Source organism: Chiloscyllium punctatum, chromosome 49 (assembly GCF_047496795.1).
Source record: "Chiloscyllium punctatum isolate Juve2018m chromosome 49, sChiPun1.3, whole genome shotgun sequence".
In the NCBI taxonomy this organism is placed as follows: Eukaryota; Metazoa; Chordata; class Chondrichthyes; order Orectolobiformes; family Hemiscylliidae; genus Chiloscyllium; species Chiloscyllium punctatum.
Window position 1 is genome coordinate 7,616,884 of NC_092787.1, and position 25,784 is coordinate 7,642,667.

Consider the following 25,784-nt stretch of genomic DNA (forward strand, 5'->3'; position numbering starts at 1 on the left):
AATATAACAGCATGCTGTACAGCATTTCCATTTGTAAGCTGTCAAACATGTAAGTTTGATTTAATGATGTTAACAGACTCCAAGGGATGTGGATACAGTGCTGGGCTCTGTATCATGGCAGTGGTTGTTTTAGTATTTCACTGAGCTTCACAGAACAATAATCCCTGGTGCAATGAACCCTCTGGGATACACACAGCTTGGAGTTCATTAATGCCTGAACTGCAGCTCATGATCTTCCAGCATTATATTGAAATTCCCAATCACTGAGCACAGTTCAGGCCAGGAGCCTACGTGTTGATGCTGTATATTCCCTAAAACATTCTACAATCCCATGTGATTAGTTCTTAATTAAACTATTACATGCTGCAGCAGGGCTGGGAAAGAGGTTTAAATAATTGACATGCACTTACATGTTTATTGCAATGTGATAAGAAGATATTCACCGGTCTTTTATTGAAGAAGAAATGTGACTGGTTCGGTAGATGGTCGATTTACTGCAGTTGCAAACATGAAACTTTCAAGAAGTCAAACATTTACTGTATGGTAGCTGGCTTACAGGCAGCAAGGAATAGCAGGATTATCACTAGCTGGAGAGATAATGGAAACTCTAGGTCATAATGCAACCAACATACTCAGTGAACACAACATCAGTGACTGAGGAATGATGGAAGCTCTGAACAAGAACTCGTCTGAAGGCTTAATTGGCAACACAGAGCAGTGTTTTCCTGGTCCTGAGTTGGTGAGAGCGGAGGCTGAGGGATTAGCAAAATTATGTGGAGTCGAGTCAACTCCCACTCCCAAGGGTAGGAATGTGGAATGGCTGGCCACAGGAAGGGGGTATGCAGCCAATGTGATCCACTGAAGTTGCACACAGATGTTGCACCGGCACAGACTGACCCACCACCATGTACGAAGACGACCAATTCATGGAGACAATCTCTCTGAGCCAGTCCAGGCAGCTACTGGAGATAAAGGCTCTATCCTCCAAAGAAGGGGCTGCTGGTTGCAAAGGCTGCAGCCAAGGCCTAGTCTCTACCAGCAAAGTAATTTAGCCCCTGAGCGGAGAAACCTGCCCGCTTGGGCCTGTTAAAAGGGATTATTGTTTTCAACTCCGCGTTCACCTACAAGCCCTGACAGCACAATCCTACCATCTCAGCTCTCAAGCTGACAGATTAGGTCAGGAGTCCACCTACTGTCTTTAATTAAATGGTGAGTATAATTTGGGAACATAGCTATCCTGGTGTGGCTGCTGCCAAGTTTAAGTGTGGAACGCCCATTTGGTACTGACCTTGGGGTTCTGTTGCCCTTGGCGCTAGAGTTCTCCTCAATACCGTTATGGGACAAAGTTCCCAAATATCGATTGAGATTCTTCTCTCCAAGAAACAACTCCAAGTGAAAGAGTAGTTATGTTTGGTTTTATCTGTTTGGTATAAAATTGGTTTAATTAGGGAAGGCAATGGCCTAGTGGTATTATTGCCAGACCTATTAGTCCAGAAACTCAGCCAGTGACCTGGAGATTTGGTTTCAAGTCTTGCCACGACAAATGGTGGAAGTTGAATTCCATGAAGAATCGGGATTCAATGGTCTAATGTTGACCATGAAACCATTGCTGATTGTTGGGAGAAAAACCCATCTGGTTCACTAAAGTCCCTTTTGGGAAGGGAAATCTGTTGTCCACATGTGACTCCAGAGCTACAGCAATATGACTGACTCTTAACTGCCCTCTTGGGGATGACCAATAAATGCTGGCCTAGTCAGAGACACCCAGATCCTGTGAGTGAATTAAAAAAAAGGTGATTGAGATATGGGTTTGATGTGTCCATTCATATTTTAAAAAATGGTCTTTGTGGCAAGGTACTGGCACCAATATAATCCAAAAGTATATCACTCATTTTAGGAGAAACTTGCATGAAAAATAACGATTTAGTGAATTTAAAAATTCACGTTAATGTCAGAATTGTTTTGTAAATAACTATTTAGATGGAATTTTAAAATTACAATTAAAGGAACTTCAATTTTATCAAAGTAACAGTAAATTGATTCTTCCAGCCAAGTGGAAAACCATTTTGTTTGTTTTGAATGTTTAATGTTTTAAATAAGGGCACATGTGCCCGCACACACATTGGCTTGAAAGAAAGAACCTAATTGGTCAGCCATGATGTAATGCTACGCAGCTCCTGAGGCCAACAAGTAGCAACATCTCTAATGAGAGGGAATGACGGTCAACTGATGTAGACTTGATTAAACAACTGAAAAAATGTTTGTGGGGTCAATAAAAATGTGGTTAAAGACATGTCTAGAAAGTAGGGGAGGTGGTAACATCCTGGTAATGTCACGGGTTTATTAATCAATGATCCTAAATTAATGTTCTGGAGACAAAAACAGGCCTGGCAGCATCTATGGAGAGAAAGCAGACTGTCCAGTGAACCTTCTTCAGAGATGAAGAGGCCTATTTTCTCTGCACAGAATCTGCCCGAACTGCTGGGGTTTTCAAGCTGTTTTTGTTTCTTATTCCCAGCAGCTGTGGTTTTTTTTTAATGTTCTGGAGATGTAGGTTGTATCTCACCATGGTAGATGGTTTAATGTTCGGGTTCGATAAAAAAATCCTGAAAGAGGAAAAGCTAGCCTAATGGTGACTGAAACCACTGATGATTGTCACAAAACCTATCTGGTTCACTAATGCACGAATGACCTTTAGGGAAGGAAATCTACCATCCTCACTTCATGCGTTAATGTGGTTGCTTCTCAACGGTCCTCTGGCCAATTGGAGTTGGGCAATAAATAGTGGCCTAGCCACTGATGCCCACCTCCCACGAATGAATTTAAAAAACAAACATTAAAAAGCCTGACAGAAAATTGGGATTTCCATAAAGCTCCAATAAAAAAATAAGTTTAATTCAAGTTTTATGAAGCACAAACATTACAAGTTAACTTTGCTGATGATATTTCCTGAGACACTGGGATGCACTGAAGTCTATCAGCAGCAATTTCTGACTTCTGCCACACTATTTGTTTCTTTTGAAATCCTTCACCTATGCCAGGGTGTGGCTCATAGTTGTGGCAGTTCCACAGTTCACCTGCAAAAGTCCCTGTAAATGGAATTAAAGGCCTATTATTACCTGCAGCTCTGAATGTTGTTACATGGTAATTAAATCACTATAATGCATCCAGGACTAACATTCACAGTAACTTAGTTAATCACATTGAGCAATTTTGCTACAGCCTTCCCCCATTGAAACATTGATTCTGGTTACAGTTATTCTTCAACTATCACCTTACTTCCTCCCATAGAATCGCAACATTGTGGAAAGAGGCCATTCAGCCCATCGAGTCTGCACCGACCTCCGAAGAGTGTCCCACCCAGCTCCCACCTTATCTCTGTAACCCTACATTTACCATGATTGGCAGGAAGTGAGGGAGCAGACAGAAGGGTAGTTGGGTCCCAGGCTAGGTGCAGGGGGTCTTCCGGTTCCAGAGTAAAGTACGGCATCTCACTTCTGTAGGAAATTAGAATTTCCTGTCAGAAAAGCAGCGCTCTGAACATTAAAAAGGAGCAGATTGGCAGTCTGAGTGCAATTGCCACTCTTCAAAAATTCAAACCCAAGCTGTTTCACAGACTGATTGCATTTTTTAACATGAAAAACATTCTTGAAACTGGAGTATTTGTTGTGAAACTCTGCTGGTATTGGTTATTTAAATTTGGTTATTGACCAATATTATTTGAGTAAACTGTATCTGTCCTCTTGCTTACTTTTCTCCACCAGATTATTACTGTGGAGCAGCACGGTGGCTCAGTGGTTAGCACTGCTGCCTCACAGCACCAGGGTCCCAGGTTCGATTCCAGCCTCGGGTGACTGTCTGTGTGGAGTTTGCATATTCTCCCTGTGTCTGTGTGGGTTTCCTCCAGGTGCTCTGGTTTCCACCCATGGTCCAAAGATGTGCAGGTCAGGTGAATTGGCCATGCTAAATTGCCCATAGTGTTGTGTGCATTAGTCAGAGGGAAATGGGCTGGGTGGGTTACTCTTGGGAGGGTCGGTGTGGACTTGTGGGGCTGAAGGGCCTGTTTCCACACTGTAGTGAATCTTAAAAATAAAAATCGCATTGCAGTAAACAAAACAGTAGTGGGATGTAATTTTTTTTAGATTAGATTCTGGAAACACACCCTTTGGCCCAACCAGTCCACACCAACCTTCTGAAGAGTAACCCACCCCCTTCTGACTAATGCACTATGGGCAATTTAGCACGGCCAATTCACCTGACCTGCACATCTTTGGACCATGGGAGGAAACCCACGCAGACACGGGGAAACTCCACACAGTCACCCGAGGCTGGCATCGAACCTGGGACCCTGGTGCTGTGAGGCAGCAGTGCTAACCACTGAGCCACCAAGCCACCCATTTTGTAATGATGGTTTCTCACTCAACACACTGTTTGGCTGACAATAAAATTTACCACAAGGGTACTGAGGGCATTGTTGCTAAGTCTGCAGATAACACAAAGATAGCTGAAGGAAAGGTGGTGTTCAGGAAGTAGGAGGCTGCAGAAAGACTTGGACAGGTGAGGAGAATGGGCAAAGAAGTGGTAGGTATGGAAAAGTGTGAGATTATGCACTTTGGTTAGAAGAATACAAGCATGGACTATTTTTATTCACAAAGGGACTTAGGATTCTCTTAAGGTTAAGATGCAGAATTGTCTTAAGGTTAGCTTGCAGGTTCAGTTGGTAGTTAGGAATGCAAATGCAATTATTAGCATTCATTTTGAGAGGGCTGGAATGTAAGAGCAGAAATTTACTGCTGAAGCTGTCTAAGGCTCTGGTCAGACTGCATTTGGAATATTATGAGAAGTGGTAATCCTGTATCTAGGGAAAGAGTGTAGAGCAGAGGTTCAAAGGAGCTTCACAAGAATGATTCCAGGGAACAAAGGGTTTGTCATTTGAGGAGTGGTTGAGGACTCTTGATCTGTACTTGATGGAGGTTAGAAGGGTGAACTGGGATCTGACTGAAACTTACAGAATACTGAGACACCTGGATAGAGTGGACGTGGAGAAGATGTTTCCACGAGTAGGAAAGGCTAAGACCTGAGGGCACAGTCTCAGACTGAAGGGATGATCTTTAGATCTGAGCTGAAGAACAATTTCTTCAGCCAGAGATTGATGTATCTGTAGAACTCACTGTCACAGAATGGCTGTGGAGGCCAAGTCACTTAGTGTCTTTAAGACAGGGATAGCGAATGCCAGTGTTCTGAAGCAGGCTTTCTGTCTGTTTTACCTCTGCACTTGGGATTTAACTAAGGTCTTCTATTTCATCTGCCTGACTTCCAATCCAACCCAAACCCAGCCCAGCACCAAAAGCAGGCAGCCATTTTTAAGAGGTTAGGTTCAAGGAATTGGGAGTTTTCCCTTCTCTGTGCACATGACACAGGAACAGAAATTAGGTTCAGAAACTTACACGTTTAACAATGCATGTATATCGCATTATTGTTGCTATTATCACAAAATCTCATTTGACTATTGGTAACAACTATCAGAACAATGCACTTCATTCCTTCATGCTACCCAGGAGCAAGATCACAGCACGTTCATTGGTACATTTCTATACATTTGTGCTGTAGCTAACTAGAAGGGCCAGTTCTATTACAGACACCTGTTTCTTCACATTAATGCTTCTAAACAATCAAAGATGATTCGGCATGTGCTGAAATGGAGAGTAACATATAATTGAAAAAGGCATTTATTTTCAAGTTTAGTTGGACTGAGCTAACCCACAGTTATTGAATATGCAGTGGTCAGGTAAAAACCTCACAAATATCGACCCAGTTCTCAATGAGTAGTTTTGGATATCAGTCTAATTTATCAAGGAACCCTCTTAGATTCATTAACAGACTAACAGAAATCGTGCTCAAACCCATGAGCTGAAAACTGTTTGTTCTTCAAAATACATTGTTCCGAATCCTAATTTTTTTCAATGTTCCATTTCTGTTTTTGCTGAGGGAATTGTTCCAGTCATGAGGAATAAACACAGTCATGTCACTGGGGACCATTGTTTGAGCCTTGAAAATCAGCAAAGCAATACAAGGATTTGCTGGTGGTGGTAACCATAGTGAAATGACAGAGTGCACACATTGTATTTAAAGGCAATATCTTACTGTAAATATTGGGCAGTAAATATTCCTTCTCTTAAGGGATATTACATTCTTATTCTCCTTTTCTTTCATTTGCCTGAGAGCATGTTGAAAACATTCTCAACCCATTCCATGCCTCTTTACATCTTAAAATATAGAATATGGAACAGTATAGCACAGGAACAGGCCCTTTGGCCCAAGATGTTGTGCCAAACATGATGCCAAATTAAACTAATCCCTTCTGCCTGTCTTTGGCCCTTTCTCTCCATTCCTTGCTTATTCATGTGTTTATCTAAAAGCCCCTTAAATGCCCCTATCGTATTTGCCTCCACCACCACACCTGGCAGTGTGTTTCAGACTCCTGCCATTCTCTGTGTAAAAAACTTGCCCCTCACATCTCCTTTGAACTTGAGGATGTGGACTTCTGGGAGGTAGGACAAAATGGTTGAAGGAGCTGCACAAAATGGCTTCTGCATTGTTAAACTGCACTGAACCAGGCAGAAACAAGCAACCGTAGACTGATGCAGATCCAATTAATTGTAGAAACAACGATTTAACCCTAACCACAAGGCTGGACAAAGACGATTCTAAGAACAGGTTGTTTACAAGAAATTGTGATAGGATAAAACAGAATGCACAAGGGCTTTATGTAATCTGACTGTTTGTTACTATGCAATCATGCTCCATGTCTGACTATGAACAATGTGTATAAACCCTATGCAAACACTGTAAGGGGTTGGATTCTTTTGGTGGTCTAGGAGCCCTCATACTTCTGGGCAGATCAGAGGCCTAACCAATGTTCTGTACAGCCGCAACATGACCTCCGAACTCCTGTACTCAATACTCTGACCAAAAAAGGAAAGCATACCAAATGCCTTCTTCACTATCCTATCTACCTGCGACTCCACTTTCAAGGAGCTATGAACCTGCACTCCAAGGTCTCTTTATTCAGCAACACTCCCTAGGACCTTACCATTAAGTGTATAAGTCCTGCTAAGATTTGCTTTCCCAAAATGTTATTTGAACCAGTTTTGAAATGGGTTCATAGCACAGCAAGACAATAACTGACACAGTGAGGTTTGGAATCTGATATAAGTTCAATCAAACAACATTCAGGTTATATTTTGGCAACAAATAGGGCAGCACAAAATAAAAATATAATAAGGTGGAGCCAGATATAAAAGCAGCAAAGTGTGAGTGTTATCGAGTTGTGTCATTATGAAGCTGTTATATGTTTACAATGTATCATCTATCCAGCCATGATGGCCACAATTCGCCTCAGTTAGCTGTTCCTTGAGATGATAGTCCATTGATATGATGGTTAGTAGATTGCTGAATACTCGTTGTTGTTCGCTGCTAAGCAACAGCATACCTGAAAGAAAAATGTTAAATTAGATGCTTCAGTTCACACAGTTTGTGCAACATTCCCAGCACCTGGTCCCATTCAAGACAGATGTGACCTCAGTTCACAGCAGGTGTGCTGTATGTTGTGTGCCCTGCCTGGAATGGTCCTGAGGGGATGGGCACTGGGTAGATGAAGTTGAATGTATGAGGCAAGACCTGAAAAATTCAAAAGGGAGAGGTGGTGAGAGGAGATAGAAAAACAAGGATGGTTATGCTCTTTCGACCACCATAGTTTTGGTGATTATTAAACAGATCCTGTTCCTTGTACAACTGTACATGGAACTTATGATGCTCTTTGTCAGTATTCATACAAAATATCACTGCTCCTTGTGGGTTACAATGATGTCTGCTCAGAATTCATTTATTCAACACTTCACCTTAATGTATGATTGGCAGAAATCCACTGAAAACTTTTTGAATACAGGAGCAAAATCTACTTAATGCCTGGAGCCATTTTACTCTTTGCATGTAATTCTTCAACAAACACCAAAAGTCATAATTACTTTGGTTCAATAATTGATATTGATAGGAAAATGGTGATGGACTTAAAGCAGTATATCATTCCGGGCAAGTTATTTGTATGTGTCTCCTTTGTAAATGCTAATTATCCTGTAAGTATCTGAATGCAACTCCGAAAGAATTAGATGCAATGTGCTGCAAAGGGTATGTGGGCTCTGTATATCCTTCTCCATTCTGGAAATTTCAGGTAATCATAAAGTCATAGAGTTATATAGCATGAAAACAGACCCTTCAGTCCAACATATCCATGCTGACCATTCAACCCAATCTGACTTAGTCCTATTTGCCAGCATTTGGCCCATATCCCTCTCAACCCTTCCTATTCATGTACCCATCCAGATACCTTTTAAATGTTGTAATTGTACCCACTTCCACCACTTCCTCTGGCAGCTCTTCCATATCTGTGCAACCTTCTGTGTGAAAAAGTTACCCCTCAGGTCCTTTTAAAATCTTGACCCTCTCACCTTAAACATATTCCCTTTTGGTTTCCCTCCCCCTAGGAAAAGACTTTACCTATTCACCCTATCTAGGTCCCTCATGATTTTATAAACCTCGATAAGATCACCCCTTAGTCTCCAACGCTCCAGGGAAAATAGCCCCTGCCGATTCAGTCTCTCCCTATAATACAAACCCTCCAGTCCCTGCAAAAGTCTTATAAATCTTTGCTGCATTCTCGCAACTTTACCAACATCCTTCCTACAGAAGGGCAACCAGAATTGTGCACAGTATTCTATAAGTGCCCTCACCAAATCCTTTTGGATTCAACAGAAAGAAAAGACAACAAAACCTGTATACTTTGTATGTCAACCTTGAATCAGTTATAACACCCTCAGTTCTCAGTTGGAATATTTTGGGTTTGAATTACATACATTGCAGATGGAAGTGTGGTTTGTCAGGTTAGAAGTAAGCCATTTAGGCTGACATAAATGGTCATATGTGCCACTATGCAAAGAAAAGCAGAATTCTCCAGTAGCCTGGTCGATATTTGCTTCTTTTCAACATGTAAACAGATGGTTATGTCACTGATCCGTTAGTTGTCGAGCTTTGCTGTGTACCAATTGGCAGTCGCCATTTCCATATTAGAAAGGTGGCTCTACTTGGAAAGTACTTCGCTGACTGTAAAGCTTGATGGTTCGTCCTGGTGCTAAATAAATGCAAATCCTTCCTTCATTTCTTCTCATTTTCCTGTAAAACTAATGCAAACCCATGGTGGACTGGTCTGCTGAGTTTCATACTGTACTTGCAGCTTCCAGAGAATTCAAACAACTACAGAGTAATTACAGCACTGAAGGAAGCCACTCCGCCAACTGGTTCAATGCTGGGTGACTAGACAATTTCAGGGGTAGCCCTTCATGCAGGCCAACACAAATGAAAGCAAATGTTGGATTTTGTCCTTGAAATACATCACTTGGCAAAGTTAATTATATACCAGAGTGTCTGCTAGATCCCACAAGAATGGTTAACAACTTTTAGACGTAGCTGTTGCTACAGACCAACATAAGAGAGTGTCAGTGGTATGTGAGGCAAGCTCACTAGTATTGTTTCTCTTAATTGATAGCCATGCCGGCCAGGAAAATGAAACAGACCGGCTGCTACTCCTGTACCTCTCCCAGCAAAGGGAATGACTTTGCAATGTGGGATGAATAATAGTATAAGATACAGCTAAATACAGCACAACTAGAAAAGGTCATCTTTTGCATGTTAAATGAAACTGTGCATGAATGCAGAGAAAATAGAGTACGTGCAAAGATGATGTAAAGGAGAAGAATCTCTGAGTCAGAGTGAGGGGAATGGAGCAACAACGGAATCCCATTTTCCAGATATTGGAGGCAAAACCAGGAAAAACATCCTTAAGATATTTGGCAATTTAAATTTTTTGAAAATGGCTTGAAAATTGTTGAAATGCATGAGTATTGTTGTAAAAAATCACTTTCGTCAAACTTTATGTCTTGCCTCATGAAGAATGCACCAATCAAGGGGAGACAATGGCTTCATGGTTTTATCACTGGACTGTTAATCTAGAGACCCAGGTAATGCTGTCAAGGATCCAGGTTGGGATCCCCCATGGCAGATGGTGGAATTTGAATTCAATAAAATTCTGACATTAACAATCTAATGATGGCCATGAAACCATTGTCAATTAGAACATAGAACATTACAGCTCAGTACAGTTTTGTGCCAATCTGTGAAACCAATCAGGTGCCCATCTAACCTATTATAGAATTATTGGGAAAACCCATCTGGTTCACTAAAGACCTTCAGAGAAGGCAATCTGTCATCGTCACCTGGTCTGGCCTACATATGATTCCAGACCCACAGGAATGCGGTTGACTCTTAATCCCCTGTGGGCAATAAATCCTGTGAATGAATAAAAATTATTATGATTGACAGTTAACCAAGCACTCTGATTAGTCAGGGCATTGCTCTGAGAATTGAACTAGTCACTTATTTTGTTGAGTTGCAACAGGTATAGTGCATGCAACATGCTCTTTCAGGCTGGAAAGAACAGGGCCCTATGTATTCATACACGTAGCTTCCGGTACATACAAAAGCACCACACTGTGAGCTTGACTGACAATTTTAAATTGGTTGGCAGCGTAATTTTTTGCACACTCAGGATTATCCATCCATCAAATGGAGTCCTATTGTGAAACCCCATCTAGTGGTGGACACTGTGTTGTGGGTTTTGCAAATTTGGAATATGGTCAGTACCTTGTTTATCGAACCAGCTGAAGGGATATGCTGTTTAACATGAACCTCTGGCATCACACTGGCACAAGGAAACCAAGCTACACTGGTAGAGATCCTATGAATACATCGCTTTCTTAAGTTCTCAGGTGGTAGATGATCCATGGATTTAACTCAGAGAGGGAATGTATACAGAAAAATAAGAGCCAATACAAACTGAAGATAATTAAATGGAGAGACAGTGGCCATATAAAATGAAAACTCAGATAAATACTGTAAATAATTGGAACTAAAATACTGGAATTTTTCTAAACCATACTTCTTATTTCTGTAGAAACAGTCTATCATTCTTGATGAGGAAGGTTCAATGAGTTAAAAACAGTTCCTCATCTTGGGTATGTTTAAATAAATATTGGTGCCCTATATATTATATATGTTTTTCCAGTAGCTCACTGGAATGATTAGATGAGTATTTGAGACAGGCAAGAAAGGTCACAAATTTAATTCATTGCTGAGCTAGTTTGTGTCAGCTGAGGTGATGAAACAGCCCTGCACTGGCCTTGGGCTTGTTCTTTGGTGACTATGTAGTTGCCTCTGCTAGAAGGGCAGGAATGTGGATATTGACTACACATAACACTGGGTACAGCTGAGTTTCTATGTCCTCATGATCAACTAACCAGCAGATAATGTTGTGGCCAACACATGAGTAATGATCACTCAAGCAAGACAGCAGAGGGCAGCTGGTGTCTTTGGGATCTCACGATAACATGAGTAACACTCTACAGATATGGTTAGGAACAGGATTAACTGTTTTTAAATTGTTTAGAGCACCACAGAACTGCAAAGTGGGTTCAAGATACTCAGAGCAATGAAAACAAATTTGCTCAACATTGTTGATAATCACTTCCAAAGAACACATCCGACCTTTAAATGTGAGTTAGCAATATCTCTGAAAGGAGAACTCATGAGCAGCAGGTTGCAAAACAATTTGGATTATGATTCAAAAATCTGCACACCCTGACCCTCTGGAACTAGATTATTTGGACCTAATTCAATTAAAAATGTGTAGCAATGCATTCTGAACAATTCTTTTAAAAATGAATATGTTTGCATCTAATTTTGAGGCAGTTGGGAAGATCCGATAGCATATATAAGGTGAAACAATGGTTGCGTCCATTCTGTGACCTTAAAATTGCACCTGAATAGCCACAATAAAGGAGTTCACATTCCCAACTATCCTTCTTGACTAAAAGCATCATAAACAGTGGTCTTCCTGTTCCAAAATTGATGGTGTTCCCATTGACTTATTTAATATTCTATTTATTGTTTCTGTTTGTTGTTCTATCAAAGGCTTAAATGGCTCCATGTACGTACAGCATCTGATTTCCCTGGTGTCTGGGTAATTAATCATCTATGTCAGCTGAATTTCAAGTATTCAATGAATATATCCTTCTGTAACATACTATTCTTATGACAAAACACGCCTGTGAGTCTGCTTTCTCCAGCAATCTGTGTATCTTTATTTGTGTGGGAAAGGGGATCCACCGTAAATTGAAGGGTGTTTATCTATATCAGTTTCCTGATTGTTCTGAAAGCTGGTAGATCCTGTGTGTAATATTTTCTTGGTAATGTTAAGGATATCAGTTAGTGATTTGTAACACAGGGATCTATCTTTTCACAGAAAGCTATGGTTGCCCTTTTGATTTGACTAGCTATTTGAAAGATTATCTCAGTATTGAATACTGTTTACAGTTTGGAAGCTATCTGTTCATTGTATCTTATGTTTGTATTTAGTTACTTCGAAGTCCATGTAAGTTCTGGAGCCTCTCAATAGTATCCAATGTCTCATGTCATAAGACTGTCTATTAATGTTATGATCTGCCCAGTCTTCTGAGAAATTGTCTCTTGAATGCTTTGACAATTACCAAATTGGAATGTTCCTTCATGGTCAATGCATTAAGGTGTTAGTGGCTGTCTCTGCATCTTGAATAAATGTTAGTCAGATGAAAAAAAAAGTGTAAGGATGGAGAATGATTCAGAAAGAATATCAAACAGTGTTAGACTATGTTATAAATGAATCAGTGTACCATAGTGAAAGGAGCAAACCCAAGTTGATTTGAATAGCAGAGATGAAACTAAAGTACTGAACTGGGGATGATTTTTGCTTTGGAAAAATCACTGTGCATTTGTAACTATCATCATGCACACCAGATCATGTGCACTGATATAGGCCTTTTCATGATTTCAGGCTGTCCAAAAGTGCCTTTCAGCCAGTGATGTAGTTCTGAAATGTAGTCACTATTCTAATGTAGGAGACATAGCAGCTAATTTGCACACAGCAATTTCTCACAAACAGCAATTACATAGTTTGGAGGAGCCGGTGTTGGACTGGGGTGTACAAAGAAAAAAATCACACAATATCAGGTTATAGTCCCACAGGTTTGTTTGGAAGCACTAGCTTTTGGAGCACTGCTCCTTCATCAGGAGACAACCAAAAGTTAGTGCTTTCAAATAAACCTGTTGGACTATAACCTGGTGTTGTGTGGTTTCTAATTTAGCAATTACATAAGTGACTTAATAATTTGTTTTTTAATGATGCTGATTGAGAAATCATTTTTGGTCAGGTCACTGGGGAGAATTCTCCAGCTCCACTTTGAATAGTGTCATGGGATCCTTTGCGCCCACCTGAAAAAACAGCTAGACATTCAATGTCTCACCTGCAGGAGGCACTTTTGAGAAGTTGTACTCTCTCAGCATTATACCAAAGTGTCATGGTAGATTTTATGTTCAAGCCAATAGAGGACAATCTGTAGCAGAAAGAAGGAAAATTTTTTTTCTATGTGGAAATATAACAGGCTTTCAAATATTTATTTTGACACTTCGGAATTATAAAGAAAAATTTATTTCTAAAAGAATAAATAGCTTCTTCACGAAAACTTACAACCATAAATCTTTGAGAATAAAATAAGATAAAGGTAATTATGTTGATTTTCATTGGGTATTTCAATTCACCTCTTCTAACTTATTCACAAGATACTGTGCAAGCTTTTATTTAGAATCAGGCAGCTGCCTGACCTTTCCTGCCTCAGATTTCTTTACTAAAAACTGTTCAGCTGCCAGCTTGAAGCCACCATTTAATTCTTTAGCTCACATCATTCCATTTCCTGACATAGTTCATCTTCAATTCAAGCAATCTTTAGATAAAAGGGAAAATGCAAGGGCAGGCCCATCGGTCATCAGGCTTGTGCTCTGCAAACAGTGGGATAGACGTTTTGAAAAGAAAGATTTCTTCTATCCCTGTGCCAGGTGGATCGGACATAGTCTAGATCTCTTTCAAATTCAAAATTCTTCACAATTGATTGTCTCCTAACCACTAGAAAATTGTATGGACTTGCAGATTTTTCTTCAGCATTCTGCCGCCTATGTGGAAGTCAAGGCAACTTAAATGGGACAGCATTTTTAAAAATTCCTTTCCCTGAATTATTGATCTATTTCTCCCACTCCTTTCTCTCCTGATCATTTCTGAGTATTTTGACCATACTTTGTGTTTGAGCTGGGGCAATAGTTCAAGTTCAACCCTCAGCAGACAGTACATGTGCTCACTCTAGGTTGGGGGCATGCATGATAATCAGAAGTGGTGACCCTGGTCACTCTCTTCTTGGTTGACTTAGGGGTGCTAACATAGCAAAACAAAGGATAAAATCTGAAATCCTCCTATAATTTATGACTTAGCTACTGGTTTAAAAATACTCATTGAGGAACCAACATTTTTGTTTTATACATATTAAAATATTAGGTGTTTTTGCCATAAAGAAGACCAGGATTATTTGTTATTCTGAACATTCACTGATGAAGTATGAATCCACCGAATACCAGTGGATGATGTCTGCGAAGTTGACTTGTAGAATTCCGATCATTCAGAATGTTCGAGGAATATGTGTCACAATGATTTGAGCACATATTCCAAGCTGATGCTTTGGTTCAGTCTAAGAGACTCCAGTACTGTGTTAGGAGGAGACTCCACTTCAGGTTGACAGGAATGCTCCTACAGTAATATTTGAGGAAGAGGCGGGGAGTTTTCATGGTAAAATGATTGCCAGCCATCCTGCAAACAACGCCACTAAAGAGCAGATTAATATGTTACATTCCATTGCTGTTTGGGACAGTAATGTTTTCATTGGTCTGTGAAGAATGACTGCCACATTTCCACATATAACAACAGTGAATACATTTCCAAATCAATTTATTAGTTATAAAGTACTTTCAAATACTTTGGGAATATGAAAAACATAGATAGCCATTGAGCTTTTACAGTGTGGAAAGAGGCTCTTTGGCCCATCATGTCCATGCTGGTTATCAAACATCCATCCACCCATTTTCCGGCACTTGACATCTAACCTCTCATGCTATGGAATTTTAAGTGTTCACCTAAATAGCTCCTAAATGTCATGAGGATTTTTGTTTCGACCATTCTTTCTGGCATGAGTTCTAGATATCCATAACTCTGCAGGTGAATCAGTTTTTCCTCAAATTCCATCTAAACCTCCTGCTTCTTGGCTTAAAACTGAGGCCTCTGATTATTTTCACCCTCCCACACCCCAGTACTAAGGTTAAAGGTTTCACCCTGTCTGTGCCCCTCAGAACATGCACACCTCAATCAGAAGCCCTCACCCACCCCAGGTATCTCTGATCAAAGGGAAATTGATGCATATTATTTATTATATTATTGTTTTCCATAAAGGAGGAGTCCACGACGAAGCAATTTAATATGAGATAGGTTATATACAAGACCAGAGCAACCTATTAATGTGATTTAAAAAAACACTTGTGGAAAATGTGTCTAAGTTTTGCTTCTGCAGAAGTCAGGTACTCAGAATTCATAAAGACTCAGTGTGCAGAAGTGATAAGACCCAGTGTTGTGTCAGCAAAAGTAATAAGACTCAGCTATCAAGGGGGGGTTGCACGCCAACAACGGCCACAGACAGATGTGGTAAGCCGATTAGATTAGCAGCTGCACAGAGCAATACAACTGTCACATATGAGGTAAAAGGGGAGGTACAGGGAGGCTCATAGAAAACTGTATAAATGTGCAATAATATTATTCAGAAGTGTGCCTACTTTGTGGTCACCTGGGCTTGCAAGAGCGTAAGAATAAAGACTGCTTCGGAATTTGACTCAGATTAAAATTATTTGGCAGTGAGCTTTGTTCCTCACAATTGGGAGCTCATCCAGGATACTGTCATCACCGGCAGAGTGGTCACTGTCGATGACTGGGAAGACGCATCCCGTTCCTTTTAGAATGGTCCTGTGTCTTTCGCCGGTGAGTGCCCCATCTGGTCGACTGACAAGGATCCGATGGGAGTGATTCTGAACCAGGGCAGGAAAAGAAGGCAGGCGCGGAATAGGCACCACTGCAGTCAGGCAACTCCGCACATGGACCAAGGTAAGAAAAGAGACTTCTAAGTTTTACCTTGGTGACTGGGGGGTGTGATACCTGTCGAATTGAGGGACTGACGAGTTAAATAGCATAGGAGGCAGTGAGCCTTGGGGGAAGTAAAATAAGACGCCTGGGAAAATGGATAGAGAAGTCCCGGAAAAATATCCCTCTGGAAAGTCCTTTGGGAGGGATGTTCCCCTGGGTTTGATTGGGGTTCGAGTCCCCTGGGTTTGATTGGGGTTAGTGTCCCCTATGATTGATTGGGGTTCGAGTCCCCTGGGGTTGATTGGGGTTAGTGTCCCCTAGAATTGATTGGGGTTAGAGACCCCTAGGATTGATTGGGGTTAGAGTCTCCTGAGTTTGATTGGGGTTAGAGTCTCCTGAGTTTGATGGGGTTAGAGACCCCTAGGATTGATTGGGGTTAGAGTCTCCTGAGTTTGATTGGGGTTAGAGTCTCCTGGGTTTGACTGAGGTTAGAGTTTCCTGGGTTTGACTGGGGTTAGAGTCTCCTGGGTTTGACTAGGGTTCGAGTCCCCTGAGTTTGATGGGGTTAGTGTCCCCTGGGTTTGATTGGGGTTAGAGACCCCTAGGTTTGATTGGGGTTAGTGTCCCCTGGGTTTGATTGGGGTTAGAGTCTCCTGGGTTTGATTGGGGTTCGAGTTAGAATTGCCTTGGTGACTGGGAGTGTGATACCTGTCAAATTAAGGGACTGGAGGGTTGACCACTATGGGAGGCAAAGGAGGCAAAAATGAGGCGCCTGGGATAAAGGGTAAAGAAGTCCCAGAAGACATCCCTCCAGAAAGTCCCTGGGTCGGATGTTGAAAAATTGGAAAAATAATTATTGTACAAGGGAGAAGGATAAGAAAACTATGGTAAAATGTTGTTGTTTTGTTTGAATCAAAGAGAGTATTTGTCCACCATCGGTCTTTTGGCCGAAATATGGGTCAGACAAGGATTGGACCTGTCAATTGTTGAAGTCATATGTTAATGAAAAACAATCTTTCTGTAAAGAGGAGTCTGACTATGCCTCCTGCTGGCAGGGCAGTCAAGACGTGCATTTATAAAGTATGAAAACTATGACAGGAAAGGAGGAAAAGTCGCCCTCGACATCCCCTCTGCCTTGGGACATTCTTGACCATTTGTCCCTGCCATATGACACCCCCCCCCACCTCAACCTACCAAAATCAACTTGACAATCTACAAGCTGATGGCGCTGGGTTAGGGGTCGCAGCTGGTGGCGAACAAGGTGGGGGTGGGGTGGGGGGGTTGGTGTGGGAAGATAAGGAACGGGTGAAGGTTGTAAGGTCAAAAGTCCTGAAAGGAGGACTGACGAAGGAAGTAAAGCAATTAGAAAAGGATATTGAGGAATATCCTTTCCCAAAATTCAAGGAACGACACCCAGAGACAGATGAATACCCTCTCAGGGAAGTTCCCATACGGCAGGGAATAATTGGCTTCGTAAATGCCCCTTTAACAAGTGGTGAGGTCAGGACCTTTAAGAAGGAGATGAAACTTCTTTTTGAAGATCCTATGGGTCTATCTGAGCAAGTAGATCAATTCCTAGGTCCTAACCTATACACTTGGACAGAGTTAATGTCTATTTTAAATATTCTCTTCACTGGGGAAGAGAGAGAGGGATGATCAGAAGAGCAGCTATGAGGTTGTGGGAACGAGAATACCCCTCTGGGGAGGGAGTTATGTCGGCAGAACAGAAGTTTCCCCAATACAGACCCAGGCTGGGGGAACAGCGAGGCAGATGACCAAACCCAGATGAAGGACCTCAAGGACTTCATAATAAAAGGAATCAGAGAGACAGTCCCTAAATCCTGGAATTTAACAAAGTTGTTTGAGGTCCAACAAGAGAAAGACGAGACTCCCTCAGCATTTTTACACAGGCTGCTGGACTCAATGAGAAAGTATTCAGGTATGAATCCTGAGGATTCAGTAGATCAGGGCCTCCTTAAAGTACATTTTGTAATTAAGGCATGGCCAAATATCCAAAAGAAAATACAAAAAAATTGAGGGATGGAGTGAGAAATCATTGGATGAATTATTGAGAGAGGCACAGAAAGTTTTTGTAAAGAGAGAGGATGAGAAGCAAAAACAGAAGGTGAAAATGATGGGAGCCACGGTTGATGAGGTAGTCTAGAAAAGAGTAGAACCGATAGTAAGCAACCAGAGTGGTGGCTGGCAGCATGTTGAAAATAGAGGTGGGGAAGAGAAGGAGGAGGACCCGCTAGAGGGTCCAGTCGACAGGGACAAGGATCAAGTGGAAATCCCCACAGGCGGGATGTTACTACTGTGGAAAGACAGGTCACTTTAAAAGGGAAGAGAGGGCGATACCGCTTATGAACTTTGATGAAGAATAGGGCGTCAGGGGCTCCTGCCCTTGGGGACCCACTGGGAACCCTTAATAAATCTAAGTAGATCTTAGTAGATACGGGGGGCAGCACGATCATCTTTAAATTTTATACCCAAAGGAGTACAATTTACAAAACAACAGATAATGGTGTCCGGAATGAAGGGGGAAGGATTTACAGTCCCCGTATTTGAACCTATGATGATTGAAAGTAATGAAGGAAAAATTGAGGGACAATTGTTATACATTCCGGACATAGGCAGTAGTTTGTTAGGAAGAGACTTAATTATATTATTAGGACGAGGGATCGGGGTGAGAGACCGACAACTAGTCGTAAAAATGGCCCTTTTGACCAAGGAACAGGAAAAACAAATAGACCCCACAGTATGGGCTCGGGAAGGCAATCGAGGGGGATTGCAGATTTCCCCATTGCAGGTCAGCTTGAAACAGGTGGGGGAGACAGTATGTGAGAGACAATACCCGATTTCGACAGAAGGAAGAAGGGGGTTACAACCTCGTGATTGAGGGATTAAGTAGGGACTGCCTGCTGGTACCCTGCATGTCCCCCTATAATACCCCCATTTTGCCAGTTACAAAAAACAGATGGTACCTATCGTCTGATACAAGATTTAAGGACGCTTAACAGGATAGTACAGACTCGACACCCGATAGTCCCTAATCCTTATACCCTCTTGAGTAAAATCCCACATGACCACAAGTGGTTCAGTGTGGTGGACCTAAAGGACTCCTTTTGGGCATGCCCCCTGGCAGACGAAAGCAGAAACATGTTCGCCTTTGAGTGGGAAGACTCAAGAACAGGGCGGAAACAGCAATATAGATGGACAGTGCTTCCTCAGGGATTCACTGAGTCCCCAAACGTGTTTGGCCAGGTTTTAGAACAAATTTTGAAAAAGTTTATAAGTCCCCAAGGGACAAATTTGCTGCAATATGTAGATGACCTACTGGTCACAGGAGAAGATGAGAAAGTAACAACTGAAACAACAAACCAATTGCTAAACTTTCTGGGACAACAGGTATTGAGGGTCTCGAAGAATAAATTACAATATGTAGAAAGGGAAGTAAAATACTTAGGATACCTGGTCAATGAAGGGAAAAGGAAAATAAGTCCTGAAAGGATTGAAGGGATAGTGGAAATGCCACTCCCTCGGACTAAATGAGAATTGAGGAGATTTCTGGGGCTAATGGGATACTGTTGGTAAAGGATTGAGTCATACGCCCAAAAGACAAAGAAATTATACCTTAAATTGCTGGAAGAAGAACCACAGTTGTTAAAGTGGACAGAGGAAGAAAAAAAGTTAGTGGAAGGATTAAAGAAAAGTTTGATCCATGCCCCTGTCCTTGCGTTGCCTTCCCTAGATAAGCCCTTTCACTTGTTTGCCACCGTTGATAAGGAAACAAACCTAGGGGTCCTGACCCAGCGATGGGGAGGGATGAAACAGCCGGTAGCATTTTTGTCTAAATTATTAGATCCATTTTCTAGAGGGTGGCCCGAGTGTGTGCAGGCAGTAGCAGCAACTGCACTACTGGTGGAAGAAAGTCAAAAACTCACATTCGACGGGGCATTGATAGTAAACACCCCGCATCAAGTACGGGCCATACTGAACCAGAAGGCAGGGCGGTGGCTTATGGACTCCAGAATTTTAAAATACGAAGCAACTTTAATAGAGAAGGATGACCTTATGTTGGTCACAGGCACTTTTCTGAATCCAGCTACTTTTCTCTGGAGGTTGGGGGGGGGGGGGGGGGGGGGGGCGGAGGACGTAGCTCCCTCGAACCCAGAACATGACTGCCTTGACACCATTGAATATCAGACCAAAGTAAGAATGGACCTGAGGGAGATCCCTCTCTACGCAGGAGCCAGACTGTTTGTGATGGGTCCTCCAGAGTGATTGAAGGCTAAAGGCACAATAGCTATGGGTTGTGGATGGAACGGACGGGAGTGTAGTCGAGGCTAGTAGGCTGCCCAATGACTGGTTGGCACAGACTTGCGAACTCTATGCACTAGAATGCGCTCTTAAGGCCCTGGAGGGGAAGGAAGGAACTGTCTACACAGATTCTAAGTATGCCTTCGGGGTGGTGCACACATTTGGGAAAATATGGCAGGAGAGAGGACTAGTAAACAGTAGAGGTAAAGAACTGGCTCATGAGGCATTAGTTTAGCAAGTATTGGAATCCCTTTTGCTGCCAAAGGAGATAGCCATAGTCCACATTAATGGTCATCAGAGGGGAGATGATCCCGAAACAAGGGGAAATAGGTTGGTGGATGAAGCCGCTAAGGAGGCAGCTCTGAACCCACAGGTCACCCCAATATTTACCTTGGTCCCGACAATACAGGAGCCTGCGGGGAGACCGCTATTTAGTGCTCGGGAAGAGAAGGATGTGGAGAAACTAGGGGCTACGAAAATGGTAGAAGGGAAATGGGTGCTACCTGGTGATCAGGAAATGTTATCCAAGATGCTGATGCGATAAATCATGGCTGTCCTACATCAGGGCGAGTGCAGGCAATGTGTGATTTGGTTCTTAGGAAATATGGATGTAAAAGGATATACACGATTGCCAAACAGAAATGTGAAGCTGTGTAACATGTAAGAAGATAAACAAGAAAGTACAAAGGAAACAGGGCCCAGGAGGGAGAGACCCTGGGCTAAGACCATTCCAGAGCATACAGGTGGATTACACGGAATTGCCCCAGGTAGGAAGGCTAAAGTACATATTGGTTATAGTAGACCATTTATCCGGTTTAGTGGATGCATACCCCCTGGCCGCAGCAACAGCAAGTCAGGTGTCTAAGATAATCCTTGAGCAGATAGTTCCCTGGTATAGGATAACGGAGCGTATTGACTCAGACCAGGGAAGCCACTTCACCTCTAAGGTGCTCCACGGAATAATGCAAAATTTGGAAACCTCCTGGGATTTTCACACACCCTGGCACCCTCCGTCTGCAGGGAGGGTCCAGCGGATTAACCAAACTCTTAAAAGACAGTTGTCCAAATTGGTATTAGAGACCAGACTCCCCTGGACCAGATGTTTGCCAATAGCACTCCAACGAGTGCAAACAGCTCCAAGGAAAGATTTGGGTCTGTCCCCTTATGAAATATTGTTTGGGTTGCCATACTTGGGAACGACAGGGGGACAGTCGATCCCTGAGATTAAGGACTTGTTCTTAAAAAAGTATATACTGTGCCTGTCCTCCCCTTTGTCTTTTCTCAGGAGACAGGGTTTACTCGCACAGACTCCACCTCTCGATTTTGCCATTCATCCAATCCGGCCGGGAGATTGGGTCCTTGTGAAGTCATGGACAGAGACTAAATTACAACCGGATTGGGAAGGGCCGTACCAGGCTCTTTTGACTACCGAAACGGTGATAAGGACAGCGGAGAGAGGTTGGACTCACTACACCAGAGTTAAGGGACCAGTGGAGTCTCCGGTTGAGAAAGAAGTCTGGACAGCCGAATCAACGAAAGAACCATTGAAATTCAGACTGAAAAGACTTTGAGTGATTATACTGTGGCGACGTGAGCGCGGGATAATTTCTGTAAGATTGTATATTAAGTCTCTCAGTACTTCAGCACTATTTTTGGAATGAGGTGGATACTTAGGTATATGATCTTAGCTCTCCTAGTCTTAGGATTTCATCGAACTTTGGTGTGGTCCTCTTACTTGGTAGTAATGGTCCCTGAGAGTGCTAATCCACAAGTAATAGGTACTGATGCTTGCAGCCTAGTTGATTGTGGAAATGTAGAAAATCAGAGGCAGTACAGGTACTCAGAGGTACATCATAAGTCCTACGGGGATGGCCTCAGGGGTGGTACTTTGATTAATCCACTCGTCACAGTACACCGGGGCCCCTTCTGGGCAGCTCAAGTGTCCCGATAATAAGTGTAACCCAATATATTTAATGATAAAGAAACCCCCATAGCACGAAGCGGTTCTGGGAGGGGACACCTATCAGGTCCAATTAAATGAAATATTTGGGATAGAGATGAAAGCATACGGGAAGGATTTCTCAGGCTGTTGTTTCCACATACAGGTGGGCAAAGGGAAGTGGCCAGTCGAAGTAAATGAAAAGTGCACTCGGATGCCACAGGTATATCCTTTCGCCCCCTTCCAACGACCCTAAGGTTTAAAAATTATAGAGGTGAAGGACTTAAAACAGACCATCGAAATAGAAACTGGCTACAGGGATACAAATGCCTGGCTTGAATGGGTAAAGTACACTGTGAAAAGTCTGAACAACAGGTGGTCAGCGAGAGGAACTCTACCTGTTGAGGATGAATGATCTTGAAGAAGTTTCCAAGAGGTCTCAGGGATGCTGCTGACAAACTTGGAGGTGGCCTATGGGGGATATGCAGAAGACAACAAGATATTAGCCAAAAAGAAAAGGGGGAATTGTGGAAAATGTGTCTAAGTTTTGCTTCTGCAGAAGTCAGGTACTCAGAATTCATAAAGACTCAGTGTGCAGAAGTGATAAGACCCAGTGTCGTGTCAGCAAAAGTAATAAGACTCAGCTATCAAGGGGGTGGTTGCACGCCAACAATGGCCACAGACAGGTGTGGAAAGCCGATTAGATTAGCAGCTGCACAGAGCAATACAACCGTCACATATGAGGTAAAAGGGGAGGTACAGGGAGGCTCATAGAAAACTGTATAAATGTGCAATAATATTATTCAGAAGTTTGCCTACTTTGTGGTCACCCGGGCTTGCAAGAGCGTAAGAATAAAGACTGCTTTGGAATTTGACTCGAACTAAAGTTATTTGGCAGTGAGCTTCATTTCTCACACACTGATAACATTTGGTGATGAAAAATTCCTCATTCTACAACATATCAAATGTTTTAATTATTGCAGATAAATATATCAGATAACATGGAATTACACATTTATATTCAACTGCAAGCTGCCAACATCAATTAGTAGCATACCATTAACCACCACCAGAGAATGTTATCAGTGATTAATACAAGGCAAACAACTGAGATAATTTCCTCCACAATAGTTTGAAGTCATACAACCACTCATCTATCCATATTCATCTTCATGGTCCTTGGTCAACAATGAATGCTGAATTTAAAATAAATGCCACCCATAACTTGTAATTATAAACAGAAGAGAAACGAAAACAGGAACTCCAGCCTCCTTATTACTTCAATTAGACCAGTGCTGATCTTCTACCTCAAAATCCTGTTCCTGTTCCTGTTCCCCATCCTTCACAGAATCAGAGAGTAACACAACAGGAAACTGACCATTTGGTCTCAACTGTCTAATCTCACCTGCCTGCGCTTTGCCCATATCCCTCCAAACCATCTCAATTCATGAGTTTATCCAATTCATGTTTCTAATATGTTTAAAAACAATTAGCATGTCTTCATTGTGTATTTTGTTTTAATTCTCTTTATTAGGTTTGCTTTCACCAGATTGGACTATTGTAATATTGTCATGTGCATTCACTAGACAATACCACCCTTGCACCACTGCTTTCTATTCTCTGGTAACTGTCCTACTCCTCGTACTTATGGTTTTATTTTCAGAGACTTACATGAAGATTCGTGGCTATAAAACATCTTGTCGTGGTTACTGGATGTTCTCTCCCACATAAACAGCAGCCATTGCTTCCACCAATCAGAGGTGCCGCTTCCAAGATTAGAGCATATTTTTTCTACATTTAGGAACATAATTAAGGCATTCGAAACCAGTTCAGTAAGTTTACAGTTTCCCGTTATGCCTTGCTGTTAAATTTTCACAGGCTACTGTAACTTTCTCACTATAAAACCTGCTGCATTCTGTCTCCTTAGAGGAAGTGACCAGATGGCAGGAGGGAGAGAGTCTGCAGGCAACTTATCCCAGAATTGAAGTAAACTGCAGTGAAATAAAACAGTTCGAGCCTGTGAAATTCAAACAGACTGCCTTCAATAAATACTGGTCGTTTGCAATTGACTTCTTGTTTTGCTTTAAGTTCGATGTTCTACAATAAGGCAAAGCAGACAGCTATAATAAATCACACTCACTATGGCATGATCTTATGTAACAGTGAGCACAGTTTCGTTGACCAGCTCCCAGTCTCTTGTATTGAATCACCTGAAAGCGGATCCCAATTAACTGAGGATTCCTGAATAAACTTCCGTGCAGCAACTAAACAGCTTTCGCTCAGACATTCCCCCTGCGTTACCCACCTTCCCTCATCACAAAGCCTCCTGGCTTCATGCAACACCTTCGGCTGGGTTTGGTTGGGCAGAGGGCAGAGATGAAGGGCTTTCGCCCAAAGCGTCGATTTTCCTGTTTCTTGGATGCTGCCTGACCTGCTGTGCTTTTGCAGCACCACTCTGATCTAAACTTTGGTTGGGCAGAGGTCTTGCTTGTCTTGACCAGAGTGGGCAGTAGTGCCGGCGGAATAGCCAATTGGCATTGGGGAACCTACCTCTGCAAGATCGAAATACTAAGGGCAAGGAGAGTTTGAATTATCCCCTCCCCACTGATTGTAAGGGGAAGGATCCCCCGAGAACGTTCCAGCTGTTCACATTGTAAAACGATTGCCGAATCCCCTTCAGTGCTGGTGCTGTTTAACAAGTGCTGACCAAAATTACAATCCTAACAAATACAGATCAGAATGAGGAAGGCCTGGCGTCTGTCTTCTTCAGGAGAATAGCCATTTATTAGGGCGGAGGCAGGAAATACAAAAAAAACGACTTTATAGGCAAAAACAAAACCCCAGGGAAGGCCATCATGGGGTTTCCTGAGGGCCCTTAAATTCGGAGTTAAGCTATAAAAAAATGTGCAACAACTGGAGCCGCAGAAATGTTTTCAAGGGCAAATTTACGAGCTGCACATTAACTTTATACCCCGTACCAAATGGCTGCGTTTTCCCCAAACAGTATCCCCTGAATGAAAACCTCTATGCAAAGAAATAAACGTCGCTTACAAATCATGTATCAGGTCATTGGCTCCCTTCATTTTCATGGACGGGTTGTCACGCGGATAGTACTCTACACTGGAACAAAACCCATCTCCCAGGCTAAATACAGCTTCTCCAGTTAAAAGCTGAGTCAGAGCCAAATACTGTAACGGGTGAGTTGGGGCATGTCACAGAAAAGCTAATACGCAACTGGCAACTATTTTTAGCTTTCTAAATATTTAAAGCGACTCTTTTGTCAAAGAGCAAACATCTTCAGATTAAGTCTGCACAATCGAGAGAGAGCTTTTAATATATTTAGACATGTAAATGTCCATGACAAAACTGGTA

General features: G+C 42.2%; 1 long non-coding RNA gene across 2 annotated transcripts; it reads right to left on the bottom strand.

Annotated features, from left to right (window-relative positions):
• Positions 1–2,874: 2,874 nt before the first annotated feature.
• Positions 2,875–25,581, bottom strand: LOC140469672 (uncharacterized). 2 transcript variants are annotated; one of them, XR_011956194.1, is made up of 6 exons: positions 25,464–25,581; positions 22,811–22,883; positions 13,449–13,538; positions 7,493–7,680; positions 3,397–3,497; positions 2,875–3,089 (listed from the first exon to the last, which is right to left on the bottom strand). It is a non-coding gene; the product is annotated as an uncharacterized lncRNA (long non-coding RNA). The 2 variants fall into 2 exon arrangements; XR_011956195.1 differs by lacking the exon at positions 7,493–7,680.
• Between the last annotated feature and the right edge of the window lie 203 nt (positions 25,582–25,784).